Here is a 12,629-nt window from a genome sequence, read left to right on the forward strand (position 1 = left end):
AAGAGGTATTTTCTTTTAAGTTATTTGAAAAACAAGAGCTAGAGGAAATGTAATTTCACAATAACGAGCAATCGTTCTTGAGTTCTCTCGAACTCAGACCTATTCAGTTTTGCAAGTCATCGTTCTATGAATGATCACCCATCACTGATAAAAAAAAACTTTTGACCATTGGCGACGATCTCGCACCAGCCAGCCTCACAGCACGTGCCATTAAGTGTGAGTCTCATCATGACTGATTGTGAGCAAATACCGAGTGCTGCATTATCAATCCGCACTGCTGCTGTATTGTTATTCTTTCGGTGCGCGCCGCGCTCATACGCCCTTGAATACATTGCTGGAACAATCCAAATCGTCGATATACGCCCTTCAATATTGCACAGAGAATCGGACCAAGCGATTCAAATCACTTTACACATATTAGCAAAACAAACAAACGATCCGCAACATTTTCATCCATTCCCCTGAGCTTCTCAGATATAGAGTCAATATTTGTTCTTGGAAACAAGTTCACACGAATAGGAATAAGAGAGTTTGCACTGTCATTCTTTTTATGAGTCATTTACATATCTATGTAGGTTTCAAGACTCAACAGGTCTATTCAATCCATTTCGTGTCTTTTCATTCACATAATTATCCTCTCATTACGCACATTGTAAGCCGAGTACACCTCTTCAAAATTACACACCCGTGCCGAGAATACGCGCGGTTTTCGGCTTGCACCAAAATGAGAGAATCCGGTTTTGGTCAAATCCACAGCATCACGTCACCACACCTCGAAGTTCAACTCATTCTCATTTTATTGGTCTCTTCTTCCCAAAAAATATAAAAAACTGCCACTAAACAACCTGTTTCAGCTCGTATTTACCTCTGCTTCCGCGCATTCAACTTGGTATCTTCAACCGCCAGGGTCACACTTTTATGAACATGCTGAATAGAACACAATTTATGGTATGCTCTATTAAATTCCCGTACCCGTACAACGGTGATTCCACTAAGGGTCGCCACTAATTAGAAGTAATAATCACTGCGAATCACTTCAATCAGCCAAGCAAAACACTATCGGGGTTCTATATTTACACTCGCCGGCAATGCAATTGACCGATTACGTAATTCCGCGAATCAATCAAACCTAGATGCCGCCGAGAATCATCCGCTTAACCGCCTTCAGCGTAAATATTACAGCGTCTATCTTCTTGCGGCGATACTGCCAATTAATGGCCCCATCGAAAACCCTATGCCGCGTTTTCGAACTTTGAAATTTGAATTTCCTCTAGTGGTTTATTGCTTCCTCTGGGTCACCCGGCTATGGCATGAATGAAGAATCTGGCAGAATGATACCTAAATTGTACTTACACTTCTGGGGGAAGAGGGCCCTATCGTCCAATCGAGGATCGAACCGTTCGCGGCAAGTTCCAGCGAATAACTGAACGCTGCCGGGGTATGCTTTGCTCTCGCTTAGCTTGTGGATTTGGTTCTCTCTGAGTGCGTGCACGTTACTTGTGATACACATATATTCTATCCTAGTATAAGACTAACCGGCGTGGCAGCTCGATGTTTGTGGATTGGCTATCGCGTAATATGACGAAATGGGTGGTTGATCGTTGATTGCTGATATAGTCCCTTGTGCAGTCCCCTGCGGTGTGGTAGACCGGTGCAACGCTTACTATATATTCAATCAAAAATATAATTTGTCTTCTAATACAAAAAAAAAACAGAATAATCGAAATAACATAAAGAACTAACCGTGTGTTATTACGGAAATATAATGAAGCACAACAAATGCGCATTAAAGTATAACATCTTGTAGTGGAACCTTACAAATGCGTAATAAACTAGGACAAAACATATGGACATGTACAACACAGAACATAAATGTGCCCTGTTATCCAGATGGATAACATCTTCCGATCACAGGATGACGAGGTTTCATGTATTGGTTTGGGTCCATCAGTCATCCTAAAATTGTATTTTAGTTGGCAGTTTGCCTTTTAGTTCACAGCATTTGATGCTGTGTTCATAGCTTGGTTTTGTGTAGGAAAACTAATCTTAATCGGGCATCCCTATTCTGGTTACATGAATAGAGTTCTATGACTTGAAGTCTGTACCAGGGAAAGGTTTACAAAATATAATTGCAGGCCTCTATTCTGCCAGAGCCCTAGAAATGTGCATTAATACTAGGGGAAAATTTACAAGTTAAAATAGTACATTTAACACAAAAATAAAACTTGTAATAGTGTATGGGTGGCTTATCACTCTCGGTGTACGTATATACATTTTCAAGGCTTCTAAGCTTGGTGGTGCCAATAACGGTGGCTGTCACGTTCTTACAGAAATCGAGAAAGGATAAGAAAAGTCAGGGTGACATTTGTTTTTACTAGTTTGCTCTGCATCTCTACGGGTGTCATGGGAAACTTTCATATGTAGGAAGGTTTCAAGGGTTACGTGGTTTTTTCGACGGGAACATGTATTAAGAGTAACTAGTCACTAAATAAAACATCGGAAGTGAAATGAAATATGTAAATGTTAAAACTTATTTAGATCGATTTCAATACTTTAGCTGAGATTCCCAAATCAAATATACCGCATTTTGTTCAGTCTTCATAAACGCGAAAACGTAAATAAAACTGCGCGATTGCATCAAATCAAATTGATGTCTTCGGCGCACTATTTCTTCGATGTATGCTGAACAAGTGCTCTGAAGACACCAGGTTGATTGAATGCAATCGCGCACTTTTATTTGCGTTTTCGCACTCGTGAAAGCTAGTGCGATAGTCCAGTGGTGAACTAAATGCGCTATATTAGAAGATTTATCAATATTTAAAAAAATCTTGGACAGACTGAGAATCGAATCCGTCACTCCCAGCATGGTCTTGCTGAATGCCCTCGATTATGTATATTATCTGTCAGGTAAAACGTAGCGATGAAGCTCTGGTTACAGTATTGATTAGCATGAAGACTAGTCTAATGTACGAGACGTAGGTATCTGATGAGTGACGAGGCCGATGACGAATTACAACGTAATGATGACGGAGTAATTACGACGCTATGCTTGTAGCGGTTCACCGTGTCAACGCTATGATCAGTCTTCCGTTGCTTTCGTCCGGTCAATGAGAAGCCGGTAAAGCATGTGTGAGTGGACTTTCTAGCGGAAAGCAGCCGAAAAAGAGACAAAGTTCGGAAATACGCAAAAAAAATCGTAAATCGTTAGTTTAGAAGCAAGTCAAGATGGTCAACTACTGATTGCTTCAAAAATATATTTACATGTTCAATGCCTGATGGTCAATACGCAGCAAAATTCTTTTTTTTTCATATAATTTCTGGTATACCTCAAAATTTTGACGAGTGGAGCATATCTGAGCTCTGATTCGAGCTCAGCGACCCAAAATCTGTCAGAGATACGTCAGTATGCCACTTATAATACGGATGCTACGTCAAGAAAGATACGAAAACACTAACACTTTTGTCACATAAATCGACACTGATCCTTCATTAGGGCCCAACTGACATTTTCGATTTCTCTTCATCGATCCTCTCTTTGTGTTATTACAGAATGTGTATTGAGTTTTCCCAAAATTTTTTGATTGAAATGCGAAGGACATGACTATTGTTGTTGTTTATTTATTACATTCAACGGATCTTAGTGATCTAATTGAACAATATACTTAATTCTAAATCTACATCTTGCTATAGAAACAAAAAGAATAATGAATTTATTCGTTTCGATCAAGTTATTAGCGAAAGAGAGAGTCGACGAAGAGAAATCGATCAAGTCAGTTAGGCCCTTATGAAAAATCATTGTCGAAATATCACGTGAAAGTTTTTCACCAGAAAAGCTGCATTAAGGACAGACTTGTTAGAATCCCACAATGGCCGACTTTGGCACCTACTCAAGATTTTGAGAGCACATATCTTTTCGTAAACAAAGCCAGCGCATCTGATCTTCTTATTTTAAGCTTATTACAAGTGAGCAAGAATGGAATAATAAAATGCAGTGTTGTTTGAATCTTGCTTCTTGAGATTTGTGCGTTTGAAATTCTGATGCACTGTTGAAGCGGGATTTCAAGACGTTTGTCCTTAATATGATCAGTCTTTTAATAACAGTTTTTTTTACAACCATGTTGAATAATGTACCTCAGACTGCACTGCAGATGCAATGATGACTGACTGTTATCCCCTAAATTCGATTGGTTTGAATGAAGTCGATACTCGGTTGGTGATGAATGATATGTATCAAGTCAAAACAAACCAGTAGGTACAAGTGAGTGTACGTAAGTGTTGATTCTACATGAATGACGCCCCATTGCCGCTTGAAATACGATATCGTTTAAGATGTTAATAGGTTTCATTGATGGTTATAACTATACAAGTGAGACTGAATATTTTATGTCTGATTACATTTTAAAAAATACAAAGACATTCATGAAAAAGTTCAATGTTGAAAATATTACAGAACCTGTGTTGAATCACAAGCTAAAAGTTATTTTCCATTTTTTTTTTCAAATTCCTAATTAATAGATTTCATACTGTGGGCTTCGTGGCCGTGCGGTTAGCGGCGTCAGTCGTTTAGGCGTATTGTGCCACGGAGTGAGGGTTCGATTCCCGCTCCAGCCGGAGGAAACTTTTCGTCAAACGAAAAATCCTCCACTGGTCCACTGGGTGTTCCGTGTTGTCCGTTGCCTAATGTTAGTGATTGTTCAGTCTGTGCAACCTCTGGTTGAAGACGGTGTAGTGTCTTTTTTTTTAATTCTTCTCTGGTTTTACTATAAATCTGTTAGAAGTTCACATAATCACTGGACACTTGTAAGGATTTTCGTCGGTGAGTTCCATATTATTAAAATAACTAGCAGTACATTGTATAGAAATACATCATTTTTTCATGTATTATTTTGCTAATAATACTTTTTTTTCTATTTATGAAATAATTTGAATGTTGCGTCATCTTCACCCGAGTAGGTGGAAAAATCTGATGAATAGCATATTTAGTTATTATTGATAGAATTACTGAAGATCAAAAACTGATATTGGTTTGATTGATATAGGAGGTAAAAAATCAGAAATAATAGCAAAATCTAATATGGTGAACTACTCACTAATTGGCCTCCTAAAGTGAGGTTAAGTTTTGTGAAATCCCATTTCGTATTTTAGTGATTGAGTCGTTTCAGATAAAATTTAATGTGGGATCGGGGTAGAAAAATTCATTTTATCGATAAATTTATCAAAAAATTAATGATTAAACTGATGGGGAACTGGTATTTCCCTTTCAAACTTCCAAATTTTCACGACATAACCTCAACTTTTAATCGCCAATAGCTCGTTAAGATATTACAAGATCAAAACAATAGCAGACAAGATTTGTCATTTTTTTAGAAAAAAAAATAAAAAAAATGTCAGCATCCAGCATCGAACCTACGACCTCAGTCTTCACAGGCGGTGATGCTTACCACTCAACTGCGGCACACTGTTGTAGTTAACATGGGAATAAGAGCATGCGGTTCTTCGTTTCCACAGCTCAGAAAGGTGGTACATGGTATTTCACTAACATTGAGCCATCACTTTGTTTTTGTTCCATTTCGTGCAGAACAGCTAAACTTGTTCTTATGTTGAAATTTTCAGCTATTTCGACAAGAACGAAAACTGATATCATATTACTTTGAGCTATTCGGGCGATATTCATTAGAATTTTGAACAACACATCAAAATCACATCGAACTATGACAGCAAAAAATGTTCGATTTGAGATATGATTTAGATATTCTCGTCTATCCGGGCAGTGTCAATATGTGGTAAATGTTCTTCTTGAATAATTTTAAGTGATGGATTGTTTGTCATCATTAAGGAAAAGCTATCTTAAAATGCACGCAATAATTCACACTTCTTATAGGGTATCGCGCCACTTGGGCGGTGGCTTCTATATTCGTCTGTTTTCCACTATAACTCAGTCAATTTTGAACCAATTGACTTGAAATGTTGTACACGGGTAGATACTATACCTATCTCACCACATTCCAAAAGTTTTGTCAATTGGTTCAAATTTGACTGAGTTATAGTGGAAAACAGACGAATATAGAAGCCACCGCCCAAGTGGCGCGATTCCCTACTCATTAACTTTGATATTAATACACAAGATAGGGATTGTGGGAGTAAAGTGGACAACCTAAGCATTTAGGTTGTTTCCAGCGGAAATGCGGTAATATACATTTGTTTTACCGAGCCACATGTAAAGTGGTAATATAATCTAGAAATTGGGCCCATATAGCCACAGCTGTAACGGTGTGTGTATTCAGCATTACCATGCTGAAAGTGATGGGTTCGATTCCCTGTCGGTCCCTACCCAAGTAACCAGCAAGCACTTAAAATAGAATTCCTTCAGCATTATAGTAGTCTTTACGGCAACGCTTTTAATGCAAATTAGCCGTATATACGCCTTAAGTGCTGCTCCACAGCAGGTTTTGGCAAAATAACGGGCTGTCTTAGTGCTACCCCTTCAGGAACGTCGTTTCAAGATGTCAAAGAAGCGTAACGCCCACGGTAACACCTCGTCGTTGAGCAAAACAAATCAAAAATAGATTTACACCTGTTTGGCGCTGTCCATAAACTACGTAGACTTTTTTTTCGGTCATCTCAGACCCCCCCCCCTCCCTCCTCGTAGACTTTTGTTCATACAAAATTTTCAAAATTTGTATGGAGCGTAGACTTTGGCCAGAAACGGAGATGGCTTTGTGTTAAACGGAGCAATGACGCAGTGGACCTAATTTGTCTCCGGGATAATCGGCTACTTTTCTTAAGTCTCAATTCCGAGGCTTAACAAAAGTGGGTAAATGTATATTTTCATGACTGGAATCAAGTTTGTACAGTTAAACCTTCATCACGCAAAAGGTGCTTCTGCTGTGTTGAGTCGAAGGTTTTTTTAAAAAAAAAGGACTGGAAGTGGCGCTTATTCAAGAGCCATGGTCCAATAAACGAAAGATTCTTGGTGTTCTGACACAAAATAGTAAACTATTTTATGATGAGCAACAAGATTCTCCCAGAACTGCTGTCCTAGTACGTAAAACGTTAAAATGTTATCCTATTACAGAGTTTATCAGAAGGGACATTGTTGCGGTCATGGTAGAGGTACCAACCACTAGGGGTAAAACTGAGATCGCTGTGGCTTCAGCTTACTTTCCTGGTGATGTTCCTGAGGTACCTCCTCCTGAGATCGCATCATTTGTTCAATTCTGTAAAGAAAACAACAAATCGTTCATCATTGGCTGTGACGCCAATGCGCATCACACGGTTTGGGGTAGTAGGTAGTACGGATATTAACAGTCGAGGTGAGTCACTATTAGAGTATCTGTCTTCGAACAATATAGATATTTGTAATAATGGTGATAAACCTACTTTCTTAAATGCAATCAGACAAGAGGTCTTGGATCTAACACTGTGCAACGCTGCAATCTTTGACAAGATCACAAACTGGCACGTGTCAGATGAGATTTCTCTATCTGATCATAAACACATAATCTTCAATTGGAGCGGTGGAGATTATTCTAGAACTGTATTTAGAAATCCCAGGAAGACAAACTGGGATCATTATGTAGAATTGTTGAATTCGCATTCATTTACAATGGGGGAAACTATCGATTCAACCCAAAAGTTGGAATCATTTTCTCAAAGAGTAAATGAAAGTATCATTAATTCCTTTAACAGCAGTTGTCCCACCATACAATCGTCTTCTACTAGAGACGTGCCATGGTGGAACTTTAAACTGGATCGCCTAAGAAAATTTTCTCGTAAAATGTTCAATAGAGCGAAACAAACGGGAGATTGGACTCAGTATAGGAAAGCCCTGACTGAGTACAACAACGAAATACGAAAATCTAAAAGAAAATCTTGGGTGCTGACATGTGAAAACATAAACAGTACTCCTGTAGTTGCTAGACTACAAAAAACGCTTGCAAAAGATCATGCAAATGAATTGGGAAATCTGAAGCGTGACGATGGAGCTTTTACCAAAACTCCTCGTGAAACTTTGGATTTAATGATGGAAACCCATTTTCCAGGTTCGGTTCTAAGTGTGGATTCCAATGATACTATATCTCTGGAAGGTGAAGGATGTCCTAGTATAAACTCAATGGAGTCAAATAGTACAGTAAACACCGCCTCAGATTTAGCTGATGAAATCTTCACGAAGGCCAGAGTGGAAAATGCGATAAGATCTTTTCAGCCTTTTAAATCTGCAGGAGTTGATGGGATATTTCCAGCACTGATTCAAAACGGAGAAGCGGTGTTGGTTCCATCACTAATTGAGATGTTCAAGGCTAGTTTGAGATTGAATTTCGTTCCATCAAAATGGAGACTTGTAAAAGTTATCTTTATCCCGAAAAAGGGGAAACGAGATAAAACGCATCCGAAAGCATATAGACCAATTAGTCTTTCTTCAGTTTTGTTGAAGACTATGGAAAAGGTTTTGAAGGATTTTATCAATTCTTCTTACATAAAAGAGCATCCCCTATCTGACTTCCAGTTTGCTTATCAATCTGGTAAGTCAACGGTTACAGCACTTCATTCGCTAGTAACAAAGGTGGAAAAAACGTTTTCAGCAAAAGAAATAGCTCTATGCGCCTTTTTAGATATAGAAGGAGCATTTGATAATGCCTCCTATTCATCTATGAAGCGTGCCATGGAGAATAAAAACTTCGACCAATGTATCATACATTGGATTCATACTGTGCTTGCAAAAAGAGAAATCACCTCTGAGCTGGGAAGTTCTTCTATAACAGTAAGGGCAACAAAGGGTTGCCCTCAAGGAGGAGTCCTCTCACCACTAATGTGGTCCTTAGTTGTAGACGATCTTCTAAAAAGCTTGAAGGAAAGAGGTTTCGAAGTTGTGGGCTTTGCAGACGATATAGTCATAATAGTGAGAGGAAAGTATGACGAAACTGTTTCGGAGAGAATGCAAAGGGCCCTAAACTATACACATTCATGGTGTATTAAGGAGGGCCTTAGCATCAACCCGTCAAAAGTCGTAATTGTCCCTTTCACTAGGAGAAGGAAGATCAACCTAAAAGCTTTTCGGCTTGGAGAGATACAAATTCATCCTAGTGATCGAGTCAAATACTTAGGTTTGATTCTGGATGCCAAACTGAACTGGAATGCTCAAATTGAGTCCGTGATCGGTAAGGCAACAAGTGCGTTCTGGTTATGCTCCAAAACTATTGGCAGGAAGTGGGGCTTGAAACCAAAAATGATAATGTGGATTTATACTGCCATGATGTGTGATGATAATGTGGATTTTGATGGCTGTTCGAGTCCGTATGAAGTTGATCATCAATATTAACTTCTTTTCTCGATCAGCCTAGATAGCTGTGTAGTGTCGGTAGCGATTGTCTCAATTGGCTAAGAATAACACTACGGACCGCCTGTTCCGGTGGTAAGAATCCACCAACAGGTGACCCCTAATTCATGGTGTGATGCGGCTTTATGCTTACCGTGCCTAGGAATGAATGGCTAGGGGGGTCTAATAAAAACCTAACCGCTAACGGAGCCTGTGGAGTACCAGGGCGCCCTCCACAGTATGTAGCCCTTACTGCGCTAACCGGAGCAATGGTGCAGTGGACCTTGTGTTTCTCCGAGACAATCAGCTGCCCTTCTTTAGTCTCACTTGAGGCTAAATAAGGGCGGGATTATGAAGATGTTGTTAATTAGTTTAAATTTTCACCTATATGGTTTCGCATTATGCGATTTACACAGTGTATTCTGTGTATCCTCGCCTTTGGCGTTTTCCAATCGATACCGATTTGGTTTTATTGTTGCTGTTCTTTGTTGTGCTGCTGTTGCGAAGAGTTTAATCTTACCTAGTTTGGGTAGTGGCTACGGTTAGGATAGCTCAGATCAATCTTCAGCATAAAAGAACAGCAACGATCAATCTTTGCAGACTTATGCAAAATGGTACAGCCCAAGTGGCCTTGGTACAAGAACCTTACTTTCGTAAGGGAAATTTCTATCTAGGAAACCTTGTGAACCCGGTGTTTGCCACTTTCAGTAAACATGAAATGGCAAACTCGCGTGTCATGCCTCGAGCCTGTGTGCTTGTCAACAACGCAATAGTTGCTACACTCATCTCTGAACTAACCACCAGAGATGTATGTGCTATCACAATTGATGTATCTGTTGGAAACCTCAACAGGAAATACGTCTATTGTTCTGTGTATTTACCACATGATGAACCATCCCCTACGGATGCTTTCAAACAAGTCATCGCATACTGCACTTCAAAAGGCCTTCCGCTAATTGTTGGCAGTGATGCTAATGCTCACCATATCATCTGGGGCAGCTCAGACATTAACTTGAGAGGCTCCAGTTTGATGGAGTACTTAAGTAGTACAGATCTTGCATTACTTAACATAGGCAACCGCCCAACCTTCATGGTATCTGCTAGAGAGGAAGTGTTAGATATAACGCTTTGCTCTAGCAGAATTAGTCACGAGCTGACCAATTGGCATGTGTCAGATGAAGAATCTTTATCTGACCATCGCTATATCTTTTTTGAACATTTAAATGTTACTTCGCAAACATTGCGTTTCAGGAATCCTCGGTCAACAAACTGGGATCTTTATACTGATTTGGTTGCAGCCAAATTTCATGGATATTCACCATCCATTGACACTCCAAGTGATTTAGATGATGCCGTTGATACTACAACGACCTTCATCATGGAAGCTTTTGAAGAAGCATGCCCTCTACGGTCTGTGAAGATCACAAGAGGAACCCCTTGGTGGAACTCTGATCTGGCGAAACTCAGGAAACAATGTAGAAAGAGTTGGAACAGACGACGTTCGGCTGGTTCGGAGGCTTTCAGGTCGGCTCGCAAGGCCTACAGGAAAGCTCTCCGGTCTGCTGAACGATCCGGCTGGAAAAACCTTTGTACAAATGTTTCCAGCTTGAGTGAAGTCAGTCGGTTAAACAAAATCCTTGCGAAATCTAAGGATTTCCGGGTGAACGAACTTCGTTTGCCAAATGGCGATCTGACTTCCTCTGATGAGGAAGTTCTGGAATGCTTATTCAGCACACACTTCCCTGGATGTATGGATATTACATCTTCGGATGATCCTGATGTCTTTTCTTGTAATTATGATTCTTTAGCTTCGGCTCGGAGTATTGTAACTATAGAATCGATTGAGTGGGCTCTTAATAGCTTTGCTCCTTTCAAATCTCCTGGGGCAGATGGGATTTATCCTATTTTGCTTCAGAAGGGATTTGATTATTTCAAACATGTTTTGAAAAAACTACTTGTTTGCAGTTTTGCTACAGGGTATATTCCCAAATCCTGGAGGGATATTACTGTAAAGTTTATTCCGAAAGTGGGTCGTGCGTCGTATGAAGAAGCAAAGAGTTTCAGACCTATCAGTTTGACCTCTTTTCTTCTGAAATGCTTAGAACGCATTGTGGATCATCATATCCGTGATGTTCATCTGGCTAACGTGCCTCTTCATGTGAACCAACATGCCTACCAATCTGGTAAGTCCACTGTGACTCTTTTACACAAGGTTGTTTACGATATCGAGAAAGCATTCGCTCAAAAGCAATCTTGTTTGGGTGTTTTCTTAGATATCGAGGGTGCCTTTGACAACGTGCCTTTCGATGCCATATTGGAAGCCGCACGGAGTCATGGTATATCTCCAATGATTTCCAATTGGATTCACCAAATGCTCAAAAACCGATATCTCTTCTCGACATTGCGTCTAGCAGGGATTAGGAAATTGAGTGTTTGTGGATGCCCCCAAGGGGGAGTCTTATCACCGCTTTTGTGGAATCTTGTAGCAGATACGCTATTGAGGCAACTCAATAATAGCGGTTTTCCTACTTATGGTTTTGCCGACGACTACCTAACATTGTTAGTTGGTATGTGCATCAGCACCCTTTTCGACCTGATGCAAAACGCCCTTCAGGTAGTTGAGGGTTGGTGTCGCCAATATGGCCTTTCGGTTAATCCGAGTAAAACATCTATTGTTCTTTTCACGGAAAGGCGAAACCGTAATGGCGTTCGACCTTTGCGTCTCTTTGATTCTGAAATCGATGTGACTGAACAGGTAAAGTACGTTGGAGTCATTCTTGATTCCAAGCTTTCCTGGACACCTCACATTGAGTTCAGAATCAAGAAAGCTTGTATGGCCTTCGGGCAATGCCGGCGTACTTTTGGTACAACTTGGGGTCTAAAACCCAAGTATATCAAATGGCATTACACAACTGTGGTTCGGCCAATATTGGCTTATGGATGTCTTGTGTGGGGGCAAAAGGGTGAAGTGAGAACGGTCCAATCAAAATTAGGCCATCTCCAAAGGATGTGCTTAATGGCGATGTCTGGAGCGTTCTCTTCAACTCCTACGGCAGCGCTAGAAGTTCTCTTTGACGTTGCCCCACTACACATTCATCTCAAACAAGAAGCCCTTTCTTGCACTTACCGGTTACGGGTACTCGGTCTACTAGAGGAAACTCCTGTGAACCGCAGTTCAACACACACCTCGTTGTTTCCACTTTTAGTGAATTGGGACAAAATTGTCCTTGCTCCAAGTGATCTTACAATTGCTTGTAATTTTCCATATAGGACATTTTCCACGAAATTCCCTTCCCGGGAAGAGTGGACATCT

At 40.1% G+C, this 12,629-nt stretch overlaps 2 protein-coding genes across 18 annotated transcripts in view; one reads left to right on the plus strand and one right to left on the minus strand.

The window, feature by feature from the left end:
* The window catches only part of LOC109400294 (multidrug resistance-associated protein 1), a 53,974-nt gene extending 52,462 nt beyond the window's left edge, over window positions 1-1,512 (minus strand). For 16 of the 17 annotated variants that reach the window (XM_062850983.1, XM_062850982.1, XM_062850984.1 and 13 more), the window contains exon 1: window positions 1,354-1,512. The gene's annotated coding sequence lies outside the window, so the exon portion shown is untranslated. Of the gene's footprint in view, window positions 1-865; window positions 1,201-1,353 lie in introns of those variants that run through there. The other variant, XM_062850979.1, reaches the window with a different exon arrangement.
* LOC109400297 (PIH1 domain-containing protein 1) overlaps window positions 1-12,629 on the plus strand; it is a 43,117-nt gene that overhangs the window by 21,727 nt on the left and 8,761 nt on the right. The window lies entirely within an intron of this gene.

Source organism: Aedes albopictus, chromosome 2 (genome assembly GCF_035046485.1).
Source record: "Aedes albopictus strain Foshan chromosome 2, AalbF5, whole genome shotgun sequence".
NCBI classification, from domain to species: Eukaryota; Metazoa; Arthropoda; class Insecta; order Diptera; family Culicidae; genus Aedes; species Aedes albopictus.